Source organism: Peromyscus maniculatus, chromosome 1 (assembly GCF_049852395.1).
Source record: "Peromyscus maniculatus bairdii isolate BWxNUB_F1_BW_parent chromosome 1, HU_Pman_BW_mat_3.1, whole genome shotgun sequence".
Classification (NCBI taxonomy): Eukaryota; Metazoa; Chordata; class Mammalia; order Rodentia; family Cricetidae; genus Peromyscus; species Peromyscus maniculatus.
In genome coordinates, this window is record NC_134852.1 from 3,847,777 (window position 1) to 3,860,540 (window position 12,764).

General features: G+C 36.2%; 1 pseudogene; it reads left to right on the plus strand.

The window, feature by feature from the left end:
• Positions 1-8,580: 8,580 nt before the first annotated feature.
• LOC143266815 (vomeronasal type-2 receptor 116-like) overlaps positions 8,581-12,764 on the plus strand; it is a 78,079-nt pseudogene continuing 73,895 nt past the window's right edge.

Genomic DNA, 12,764 nt, shown 5'->3' on the forward strand with positions numbered 1-12,764 from the left:
AATCACGGCCAGGCCTAACATCAACTGAAGTCTCCAGGAAGAAGATGGGGCCCCACAACAACAACAATTCCACGTGGACAATAATAATATCACTAAGCTGACAAACATCATCTACAGATCAACTTTTAACTACATGGTGCTCAGAGCAATTTTGAGATGACTAGCTGAGATGATCCAGTCTCAAAGACTACATGAATAAGGACTTGAGATAAACCCTGAACTTTGGCATTATACACAGACTGGATAATGAAAAATATAGTTACCTTTCCTAGAATGTGACAATTAACCTAAAATTTTTCTTTCAGGATAAAGAAAACTTCGCCCATACCCAGCAGGAAGCAATTTTAAGAATACTACGCCCACATTCCAAAAGAGGTGGTTTGGAGTGGGTGGTTTTTTGGTCTTTTTAATGGGTTTGGGTCTGGGATAATTTTCAGTATTTAGAGGCGTTGGTTACAAATTATTGTCAAGGGTTAGGAAAAAGGCTAAGCAAAAGGACTAGATTTAAGGTTCTTAAAAAAAGAATAGAAAAGAAAGAAAGAAAAGAAAAAGAAAATTACTAGTTTTAAATACTTGACATTGGATTGGATTGTTTTATATTATATACAAATTTGAAACGGATATTGTTAGAAAATGCTATATGTATATTTCTAATTGTATTTATACCATTCATTTAACAATGTAATGCAAATTTCTGATCCTTGAATGTTATTATTACCAACTATTAGGATATAAAGAAATGAAAGTTAGTACTCAGACATTACAATAGAACTTGTAGTCATATTAGATATGTTTTAAAAATTGAGCAGAGATGTTTTAGACAGGTCATATTCAAACCCTTCAGAGAGCTACAGAATATGGCATTTAAAATGTTTTAATAATGTAGAAAATTTTTCTTTTTTGAAACATGTCGGCTCCTGGCAGTACCAATGGGCTTCAGAGAAAATATGGGCATTGAAGAAACTGCATATGGAGTCAACTTTCATTCTGGCAAAAGCTAGTCACTGGACAACAAAGTATCCTCGTATGAACAGGACAAAATGGACAGACAGAACACGAAACAAAGGACTACTGATTGTTGCCAAAACAAGTGTGGTTATTGCTTTATCAAAAGGCATCTTCTGAGGCCAGGACAATATGGCTCCAGCCCTGAAGTGGCCTTCACAATCTGGAAAAGTTACAGTGCCCTTTTCTTCGAAGGCAGCTTAACAGGCAGAGGGCCAATGGCTTCTGTTGTGCAATGGAACAGCAGCTGAAAGCTCACACCTCTCGATAGTAGACTGGCATTTAATAGAGGGATGTGGAGAAGAAGGGGATGTTGAGATGAAACCATATATACACAGCCAAGAAGAATGGACAGCTGAATTAAAAAACTGTCATCAATTTCCAGAACTTAAAATCCTGAATCATGACAGGACACTAGTGAAATTCAGGTGTTTCTGGTACGTGGACTGCTCTCAACCAATGTGAGGTTGAACTGTTGACCTTGTGTACATCCTACTTCACAAATGAGTCTGTCAGATACACTAAGCCTATAGGCTGAAGATGATGCCTCAACACTGCGGAGAAACCTCAGGTGACTGCCCAGGCAGCTGGCTGTTTCTGTCATTTTTTGGAAGTTGCTTGCATCCACTTCCGGTTTTTATTTTTGTTAGCTATTATTATTCCCTTTTTGGTCTCTGAAGGAGTTGAAGATTAGTTAGTTATGGTTGAAGATTAGTTAGTTATAGTTGAAAATTAATTAGGATAGAAAGTGCATTAGATACATCTTGGATTTACCAAAATAGGATAGATAATGGAATTATTTTCTCTGATTTGTCAAATACCTGTTTAGGTATTTATTACTTGTATATATTGTATATAGTTATTGTACTTTTGTATATAGTTTTTCTTTTGTTAGTTATAACCTTTCGCTTTTTTTCTTTTTATTAAAATAGAAAAGGGGAAATGTGGTAGTATTCTAATTGTACTGAAATGTGATTTTGATTGTATGTTAATAAATCAAGTTACCCGGGGGTCAGAACTATTAGAGCCATAGCAAGAGTGTGGCGGTGGTGGCACACACCTTTAATCCCATAGATCTCTGTGTATTCAGGGATACAACCAGCATTGGAGACATATGCCTTTAAGACCTGGGGGGCTGTACATACAGACAGTGACGAGGCAGTCACGTGTTTGGTTTTACAACCAATGAGAAGGCAGAACAAAATACTATAAAAAGACGGACAGACAGGATATAGCTCTCTTTCGGGAAGCTGGGACACCGCAGGAGGAAGGGTGAGATTTTAGCTCTGAGCTCTGACCTCTTGGCTTTCTCTTTTACATTGTTTCTGTGTTTCTTATTTAATAAGACTGTTGGTTACATCTACAATCTGCATTTTATTTTATTGTTCTGCAAAAGAGCCAAAGTAAATTACCATCACATCATGAAAAAAACCCACAGATACCCTGATCTCACATGGCAAAAAGCATGAAGCAAAAACACTGAAGCCAGGAAGAGGACAGAGATGCCCACTATCCCCACTCCTTTACAAAATTATGGTTGGAGTACTGCCTGGAGCAATAAGGGAAGAGAAGAAAGATAAAGAGGGCACAGAGAGAAAAATAATTCAAACTATCCATGTTTGTGAATGACATGATGCTGTACATTAGAGGTCCCAAATGTTCTACATGAATAATCTAGAAATGATCAACTGATTCAACAATTTGTGCAGATAGAAAATCGACATGCTCAAATAAATATCTTGTCTATGCATCAATAACAAATGCACAGAGAAGAAATTCATAAACATACTTCCATCCACCAGAGTCTCACAAACTATCTAGTAATAAATGTAACCAAACAATTGAAGAAATAGACAGAAACACAATAGAAGAAAAACATTCCATGCTCATGGACTGGTAAAATTAACATTGTAAAAATCCCCATTTTACCAAAAACAATTTTGTCACTGCAATCCCAGTTAAAATCCCCAACCCCTTCTCCACAAAAACAGAAAAATATTATCCTAAAATTCACATGGACCCCAGACAAAAGACCCCAGAGAGTCCAAATAATTCAGAAGAAAGAAAAAATACTGAGGTATTATTTTCTAGCTCTTATGATAAATTACAGAGTCATAGTAATAAAAACATTGTTCACTGGCAGGAAAACAGATATATTGGACAAAGATGCTGCCAAAAAAACAAAACATCTTCCACTAATAGCGCTGAGAAAACTGGATTTCCATATGCAGAAGAATGACATTAGACTAGTATCTGTCACCTTACATAAAAACATACTCCAAATTGACTAGAGACCTAAACCTGAAACTTCTAGAAGGATGCACAGACATTAGCTTATATGATATTCATAGAGGAAAGGATTTTCTGAAAGGCCTCTATTAGCACAGGAATAATAGCCAACGATTACAAGTGAGATGTCATGAAAATTAAACTCCTGCATGGCTAAAGGAACAATTCACCAGATGAAAAGGATTCCCACAGGTGTATATATATATACATACATATATATATAAACTTTTGGGTTCCATAAGATCTTACTTATTTATTTTTGGTCTTAATGCCAGGCCTAACTCTTAATTGCTATTCAGGTAGTCATCTCCTATGCCAATGCCTTCAAGGCAAATCCCCACATTCTGTTCTTGTAGGTTAAATGTGTCTGGTTTTACTTGGAAGTTTTTTTTCTTTTTATTTATTTATTTTTATTTATTTATTTATTATTTATTTATTTATTTATTTATTTATTTAATTTACAATACTATTCAGTTCTACATAATAGCCACAGATTCCCTTGTTCTCTGCCTTCCTGCCCCCCTCCCCTTCCCCCCAGCCCACCACCTATTCCCACCTCCTCCAGATCAAGGTCTCCCCCGAGGACTGGGATCGACCTGATAGACTTGGTCCAGGCAGGTCCAGTCGCCTCCTCCCAGATTGAGCCAAGCGTCCCTGCATAAGTCCCAGGTTTCAAACAGCTAACTCATGCAACGAGCCCATGACCTGGTACCACTGCCTAGATGCCTCCCAAACAGATCTAGCCAATCGACTGTCTCACCGATTCAGAGGGACTGATCCAGTTGGGGGCCCCTCAGCCTTTGGTTCATAGTTCATGTGTTTCCATTCATTTGGTTATTTGTCCCTGTGCTTTATACAACCTTGGTTTCAACAATTCTCGCTCATATAAGCCCTCCTCTTTCTCACTAATTAGACTCCCAGCGCTCCACCAGGGGCCTAGCCATGGTTGTCTGCATCCAGAATCCTCAGTCCTTGGATGGGGTTTCTGGCACAACTATTAGGGTATTTGGCCATCCCATCAACAGAGTAGGTCAGTCCCAGCTGTCTCTCGACCATTGCCAGCACTCTTTTGTAGGGATATCTTTGTGGATTTCTGTGGGCCTCTTTAGCTCTTTGTTTCTTCCTTTTCTCATGTGGTCTTCATTTACCATGGTCTCCTATTCCTTGTTCTCCCTCTCTTTTCTTGATCCAGCTAGGATCTCCCGCTCTCTTTCCCTCGACCCTTGCCCTTTCTCATCCATTTCTCCATGTCTTTCTTGGGGTCCCGTTTTCCAGGTAGCCTCACTGGTGATGTGAGTAGCAGTCCAGTCATCCTTGTTCCACATCTAGTATCCTCCTATGAGTGAGTACATACCATATTTGTCTTTCTGAGTCTGGGTTACCTCACTCAGGATGATTTTTTCTAGATCCATCCATTTGCCTGCAAACCTCATGATGTCATTGTTTTTCTCTGCTGAGTAGTATTCCATTGTGTGCCACAATTTATTTATCCATTCTTCAATTGAAGGGCATCTAGGTTGTTTCCAGGTTTTGGCTATTACAAACAATGCTGATATAAACATAGCTGAGCAAGTGCTCTTGTGGTATGAGCATTTCTTGGGTATATGCCCAAGAGTGGTTTAGCTGGATCTTGGGGGAGATTTCACTACCACCAAAAATAACAGGGATGAACAATCACTGGTTGTTAATATCCCTTAATATCAACGGACTTAATTCACCTATAAAAAGACATAGGCTTACAGAATAGATATGAAAACAGGACCCATCTTTCTGATGCATACAAGAAACACATCTCAAATTCAAAGACAGACACTACCTAAGAATAAAACACTGGGAAAAGACTCTCCAATCAAATGGTGTTAAGAAACTAGCGGGTGTAGCCATCCTGATATCCAACAAAATAGATTCAAACTAAAATCAATCAAAAGAGATCAAGAAGGGCATTACATCCTCATCACAGGAATGATCCACCAAGATGAAGTTTCAATTATAAACATTTATGCCCCAAACACAAGGGCACCCACATATGTAAAAGAAACATTACTAAAGCTTAAACTACATATAAAACCCCACACATTAATAGTGGGCCATCTCAACACCCCACTTTCACCACTGGACAGATCTCCCAAATCGAAACTTAACAGAGAAATAAAGGACTTAACTGATGTCATGACCCAATTGGACCTAATAGATATCTACAGAACATTCCATCCTAACAAGTAAGAATATAACTTCTTCTCAGCACCCCATGGAACTTTCTCTAAAATCGACCACATACTTGGCCACAAAGCAAATCTCAACAGATACAAAACAATTGGAATAACCTCCTGTGTTCTATCAGACCACCATGGTTTCAAGTTAGATTTCAACAACAACAAAAACTACAGAAAACCTACAATCTCATGGAAACTGAATAATGCTCAACTGAATCACCAATGGGTTACGGAAGAAATACGTTGAAGTTTTTCATACACATGGACTTGAATTTTATTCAGGGCAATAAATGTTGATCAATTCGGATTCTTCTACATGCAGACATATATTTAAACCAGCACCATAGAGGAAGATGCTTTCTTTTTGCATCACGCCTCTCTGGATTCTTCATCAAAAATCAGGTGTCCAAAAGTGTGTGGATTTATGTCTGGGTCTTCAATTAGACTCCATTGATCATCCTATCTGTTTGTATGCCAATACCATGCAGTTTTTTATTACTACAGCTCATAGTTCAGTTTGAAATCAGAGATAGTGATACCGTTGGAAGTTCTTATTTTGTACATGATTCCTTTAACTATCCTGAGATTTTTTGTTTTTCCATATAAAATCAAATATTGTTCTTTAAAAGTCTGTAAGCAATTGTTGGAATTTTGATGGACATTGTATTGAATCTGCAGATTGCTTTTGGTAAGATGGCCATTTTTACTATGTTGATCCTACCAATTCATGAGTGTGGGATTTCCATCTTCTGATATCTTATACTTTTTTTCTTCAAAGACTTGAAGTTTTAAATCATACAAGTCTTAAAATTCTTGGTTGCTTACTTGAAGTTACCCCAAGATATTTTTAATATCTGTGGATATTTAGAAGTGTGTCATTTTCCTGATTTCTTTCTCAGTACATTTGTCCCTGTATATAGGATGGCTACTAAATTTTTTGAGTTAGTCTTATATCCAGCCTCATTGCTGAAGAGGTTTATCAAGTGTAGTAGTTCTCCTATAGAATTTTTGGTGTCACTTATGTGTATTATCATATCATTTTCAAAAAATGATACATTGAATTCTGCCTTTCCAATTTATATCTACTTAATCTCATTCACTTGTCTTATTGATACAGCTAGAACTACAAGTACTATATTGAATAGAAATGGAGAGAGTACACTGCCTTTCTTGTTTCTGATTTCAGTGGAACTGCTTTAAATTACTCTCTATTTAACTTGATATTGGCTATAGGCTTGCTATAATTTGACTTTATTATATTGATGTATGTTCCTAGTATCCCTACTCTCTCCAGCCTGCTTAGTTTTTAATTACATTTGCATGGAAGCATTTTTCCATCCTTTAATGCTAATTTGGGGGCTATCATTAGTTATGAATTGTGTTTCTGGGAGACTGATAAAATCTGGGTATTGCTTTCTGGTTCAACCTCTTTACCTTTTCTCATAAGTAATATTATGAGGCCACATATATTAGAAGTTACTATTGAACGGTATACATTAATTCCTGGAATTTTGTTTGGTTTTTTTTAAGATGTATCACTAGAGATTTAGTATTCAGACTTATTTTTCAGTAACAATTTCTGGAATTGTTTATTTTTCACTTTGCCAACTTAAATAAATCCATCCTTTGCTTCAGACCTAACTTTTCCTTCATTTGCCTTTTGCAAAATGGGTCTAGTGGTCATAATTTTCTTCAACCATTTTTATCATGAAAAGTTTACCTTTCTCTACCATTATGATTGATAGTTTTGTGGGTATAGTATTCTGGGAGAGCATTGCAGCTTTTCTATACTTGTAGAATGTCAGCCCAATCTCTTCTGGCTTTCTAGTATCTACTGAAAGAATATGTTGCTATTCTGATGGGTCCCTCTTTGAATACAACTTGATCATTTTCATTTGTAGCTTTCCATATTCTTTCTTGGTTGGGTATATTAACTATCATTATTGTTTTATAACATAGGAAGTTTCTTTTGTGGAGCTTTATATTTGGAGTTCTGAAAAATCAAATAGACTTAACATATATCTATAGAACATTCCAACCAAAAACAAAAACAATATGCATTCATCTCTGTAGCCCATTAAATTTTCTCTAAAATAGACAACATACTAGCATAAAAGCAAGTCTCTAATGTACAGGAAAAATTAAAGCACATCCTGCATGCTGTCAAAGTGTATTATTAAATCAGGATATAAACAACCAAAAAAGGAACACAAATAATGGATGCTAAGTTACACAAAGCAGAACCATAACTAAGTGAAGGAAGAAATCTAGAAGCACATTGACATTCCTAGATTGAATGGAAATGAAATCATAACATATCAAAACCTGTGGAACACCAGGAGATCTGTCACAAGAGGAAAGTTTATGGAATTGTGGATCCATGTCAAAAAGAAATGAAAAATTCAATAGAAAGAAGGAATGAAGCCAATACTAGGATTAATAGCATGTTAGTCAATCAACAAAAGAAAAAAGAGAATTCAAATTAATAAAATTAAAGATGGAAGGGGAGAGGTTACAACAGACATTGTGGAAATTCAGATGATCACAAGAATATGCTATAAAACACATATATTCCTCAAAATTGGAGAAAAATTAAAGAAATACATGAATTTCAAGATATAAAAATAATGTACAAATGAAGTTACAATTGAAGTTAATAGTTCGAATAGACTATAACATCCAGTGAAATTAAAACATTAACTAAAAATATCCCAATTTAAAATAAAATTTTAAAGTTGGATGGGGTCAGTGCACAATTCTACCAGGCCTTCAAAGAAGAGCTAACATTAATATTTCTCAAACTATTGCACAAAATAAAAAAGAAAGAACATTTACATTTTGAACATGGTATTACAAAAACAACAAACACCTTACTATAAAATGAAAATAAATTAGTGGACTACCATTTATGAACATAAAAACAAATAAAATGCTTGAAAACTGAACTGAATAACACACAAAAATTATTATATACCATGATCATATTGGTCTTATCCAATAGATGCAGGACTGGTTCAATACCTCTAAATCAATTAATGTAACCACCATTAAACACACTAAATGACAGGGAAAAATGAATCATCTGGTTGAATGGAGTAAGGCCTCTAAGAAAAATCCAACATCACTCCATGATGAAAGTCAAGGAGAAAATAGGTACAAATAGAATAAAGTCTGTTTTCTTATCAAATGAGTTTAAGGTGTTATTCATCTCCTCTTCTACATAACCCAACAATATGAAGAAAATAATATTGCATTTATATGAATCACTAAAAGCATGTCAACAGAGAATGAACTTTGGCACACAAATCAAAGAACTATGTATAAAATACAAACTTAATGAAACAAGTCTTTCAAATATTATATTTTTTTATGAAATGTCATATTCTTCCATGTTTGTGGAAATTGGGTGGCTACAGAGTGCAAGTTATTTTCCTCACTAGTGACTCATATTAAGAGAATGAGTAGATATATCAGAAGGTAACATGATTGCAGTGCAATATAAGAACTGAGTTGACTTTTGCAGGTCATAAAAGCAAAATGGGGGACGGAACATTACAGTGCAGATGTGTAAACCTGTTGCTTTTAGAGAAATGAGTGGGAGAAGCAGGAAAAATCCAAATTATGTGCCACAAAATATGTGTTGTTAAATACAGATGAAGATAGCAAGCCCTATTTGACATTTTCACTGTCTAGAATCATGTGCATGCACACACACCACAGAAAAACATATACATGAATCACACAACACACATAAAAATGAATTGTTAAAGAAATGTCAACTGATATTCAGACAGATTGAATGGCCTAGAAGTTCCTGAGTTAAACAATGTCTTAGTAACCAGTGGCTTGTTCAAGAAACATTTTTTCAGGGTTTTGCAGTTTGAAAGTTGAGTGCTAGGAGATCTAAAGACCTACTTCTAATTCATGGACAGGATTTATCACAGATATAAGGCAACTGATTCTTTGCTTACCCTCTCAAATCTCAAGTCATTGGGAGGTTCACATTCAGGGTTTTTCATAGTCTTAAAGAAATAAAAACAAAGAGTTTTTTAAGTCATATAGTAATTTAATACAGTAGAAGCTTCTTAAAATATATACATATATGAAAGAAATCTCAATGGAATCACCAAAAAACCTGGGAGCAAAAGCCCCAACAAAATATTTCACACCAACAAACAAAACTTCCAATTTAGAGAAAGGTTACTTGAGTTGTTATCAATATGGGGCCCCTGGAAATGCCCAAACAACCAAGGCTACTGCTAAAGATATTGGTTGCTCTCCACAAATTGATGGTAAAGCCCCATTGATAAAGACATTACTACAGGACTCACTGAACATGGAGAAGTTGAGCTAGTGCCTAACTAGAATCTTTGCTTCTATACACTAGTGTCATGTAACTGGAAAGCAGTCTGCAGGGAGATTGCATGGAGGTAAACAAAAACCTAACTTATAGACCTCTCAATTTACAATGCTGCCTGCAAGATATACTGGTGCAAAATGGCTCAAAGCTTGAGGGATTAAACAACCCATATCTGATTGGATTTTAGGTTCACTCCATGAGATGGAACCCAACCCTTCTCAGAATGTCAAAAACTAGAAACAAGATAGGCCATGGAACCAGGGAGAAATTAATACTATTGTTTTGCTAAAGATATGTAACAATAAAATGTCTCCTAAGGATATTCTGCAATATTCATAGATCATTGTATCACTCAGTTATCATCAAAGATGTCCCCTCTATCCATGGAACACTCAATCCTAAATGAGATGTCTTCTTAAAGTCCCTCTTCCCTTAGGGCTCAGGGAACCCTATAGAAGAGGAGGTGGAAAGATTGTAAGAGTCAGAGAAAGTGACTCAGTGAAAGAAACAAGACTTTCTCAACATAGCAGGACTGATACACATATGAACTCAAGAGACTGGGAAGGATACACAGGGCCTGTACTACTAAGACAGATGGGTTGCCAGCATTGAGAGGGCAAATGGACACAAGCCCTCATCTTTAATTCAGAAGCCCACTCTGATGTCACAAGCCTCCATCCCTAACCCTGTTGCAAATACAATAACTAGTTTTCTTCAAGGGAGTCTCGTTGGGTATACAAACAATTCTTAAGTGCAGGCCCCCTGCTAAGTAGTAGATGGAAAACAAAAAATAAACTTAATAACATTTGTGGATTTTAAATTTTTTAGGATTATATGACTTTTGTGTACAATTATTGTTTCTGATTTCTTTTCATGATTTTCTGTGTATGAAAATGTGTGCCTTGGTGCTGGAGAGATGGCTCAGAGGTTAAAAACACTGACTGATCATCCAGAGGTCCTGAGTTCAATTCCCAGCAAACACATGGTGGCTCACAACCATCTGTAATGAGATCTGGTGCCCTCTTCTGGCCTGCAGGCATATATGTATGCAGAACATTGTATAAATAAATAAATAAATAAATAAATAAATAAATAAATAAATAAATAAATAAATAAATAAATAATCTTTTTTAAAAAAGAAAGAAAATGTGTGCCTTTTCCTCTATTCGGTTTCTTGTCTTTTTTCTTTGCATGTTTTTCTTCTGTTTTTTTGATTATTTTATCCAATTTTGGCTTTGTTGTTTCTATTTTAATTTATCATGTTTTTTGGTAGCTGTTAGTTTTCTAATGAGAGAGGATCAAGGGTATAGATTTGAGCAGGAGGGGAATTGAGGGGAACCTAGAGTAATTGCTGGAGGAGAAACTGTAATCAGATCATATTGTATGAAAAATATCTGTTTTCAATTTGCTTGCACATATGTTATGTTTGTGTGGTGTGAGTATTCCTCCTAAATATTGTTCTACCTTCTGTGTAGGTTCAAGTTGAGGAACTACAAATGTATTTTGACCATGATGTTTGCCATTGAGGAAATCAATAACAATCCCTATCTTTTACCTAATACATCCCTGTGATTTGAGGTCCATAATGACCCAAATGGCCAAAAGGCCACTCTGGCAACTCTTTTTGGCTCACTTTCAGGGAATGGCTATGGCATCCCTAACTACAGATGTGTAAGAGAAGGCATGTCAGCTGCTGTACTTACGGGACCGTCATGGGCAATATCTGAATACATATGGACACTGCTGGATCTTTACAAATTTCCACAGGTGAGAAAAGGTGATGGGCTAGGACATGATGTCAGCTCTGCTTGGTGACATTCAGCTGTCTGTGAAGAAATGAGGCAAGCTTGAGTAACTCTTCATGGATAGGGAAATAAAGCAGATGCTGTGTGTGTGTGTGTGTGTGTGTGTGTGTGTGTGTGTGTGTGTGTGTGTGTGTGTGTGTGTAAGAGAAAAACTGTATGTGTAACAGAAAAAAGGAAAAATGGAATAAAATAAAATAAGGGAATTTTTTTAAATCTCATTATAGAAGCTGCAGTGTGAGACAATGATTCACGCTGTGAAGCCCTTTGTGCATTTATCTTTACTTGCAAGTGTTCATGGCAAAGAGTCATTTGAGCTGGGCCCTCCCAGTCAATCATTGATTAAGAAAATGACCGATAGCTGGATCTCACTGAGATATTTTCTTTCTAGGGGGTGGGAGGCTTTAAGACAGGGTTTCTTTATGTATCCTTGGCTATTCTGTAACTAACTCTGAAGATCAGGCTGGTCTCAACTCACAGACATCTGCCAGCCTATGCCTCCCAAGTACTGGGATTAAAGGTGTGTACACCACCACTGCCAGACTAAAAACATTATTTAACTGGGGTTACCTTCTCTCAGATGAGATTAGTTTTTGGCAGATTTGCAAAAAAACTATTCATTGCAGGGTACTTGAGCTGAAAGGAGAAGTGGACACAGGCCTCATTCCTAACCCAGAAGCAATATCCAGTTGATAGCCAGCTGCTAATGAAAGTTTAGTTTCCTCCAAGGGAGTCTCACTGGGGAAACCAACTATGCTAAAGGGTAGAATGCATGTTCAACAGTGGATGACAACAGAAAATGAACTCAGTAGCATTTTGGATGTTTCTTTTCTCATAATATCATGTCAGGGTGTTTTCCTTTTTTGTTTGTTTATTTTCTTGTTGTTTTAATCTTTTTTGTTTTGTTTCTTTTTGATTTGTTTTCTCTTCTTCGTTTTTCTTCTCTCATTTTACCCTATTAGTTTTTTTGAGTATGTACTATGGCTACCACTTTACACTTTTGATGGGATTGAGAATGTGCAAACAAGTGGGTCTCTGATTTGTCTGACTTGATGGGCTCCTTTCCTTCTTTTTGTTTGTTTTGTTCAATCAAAT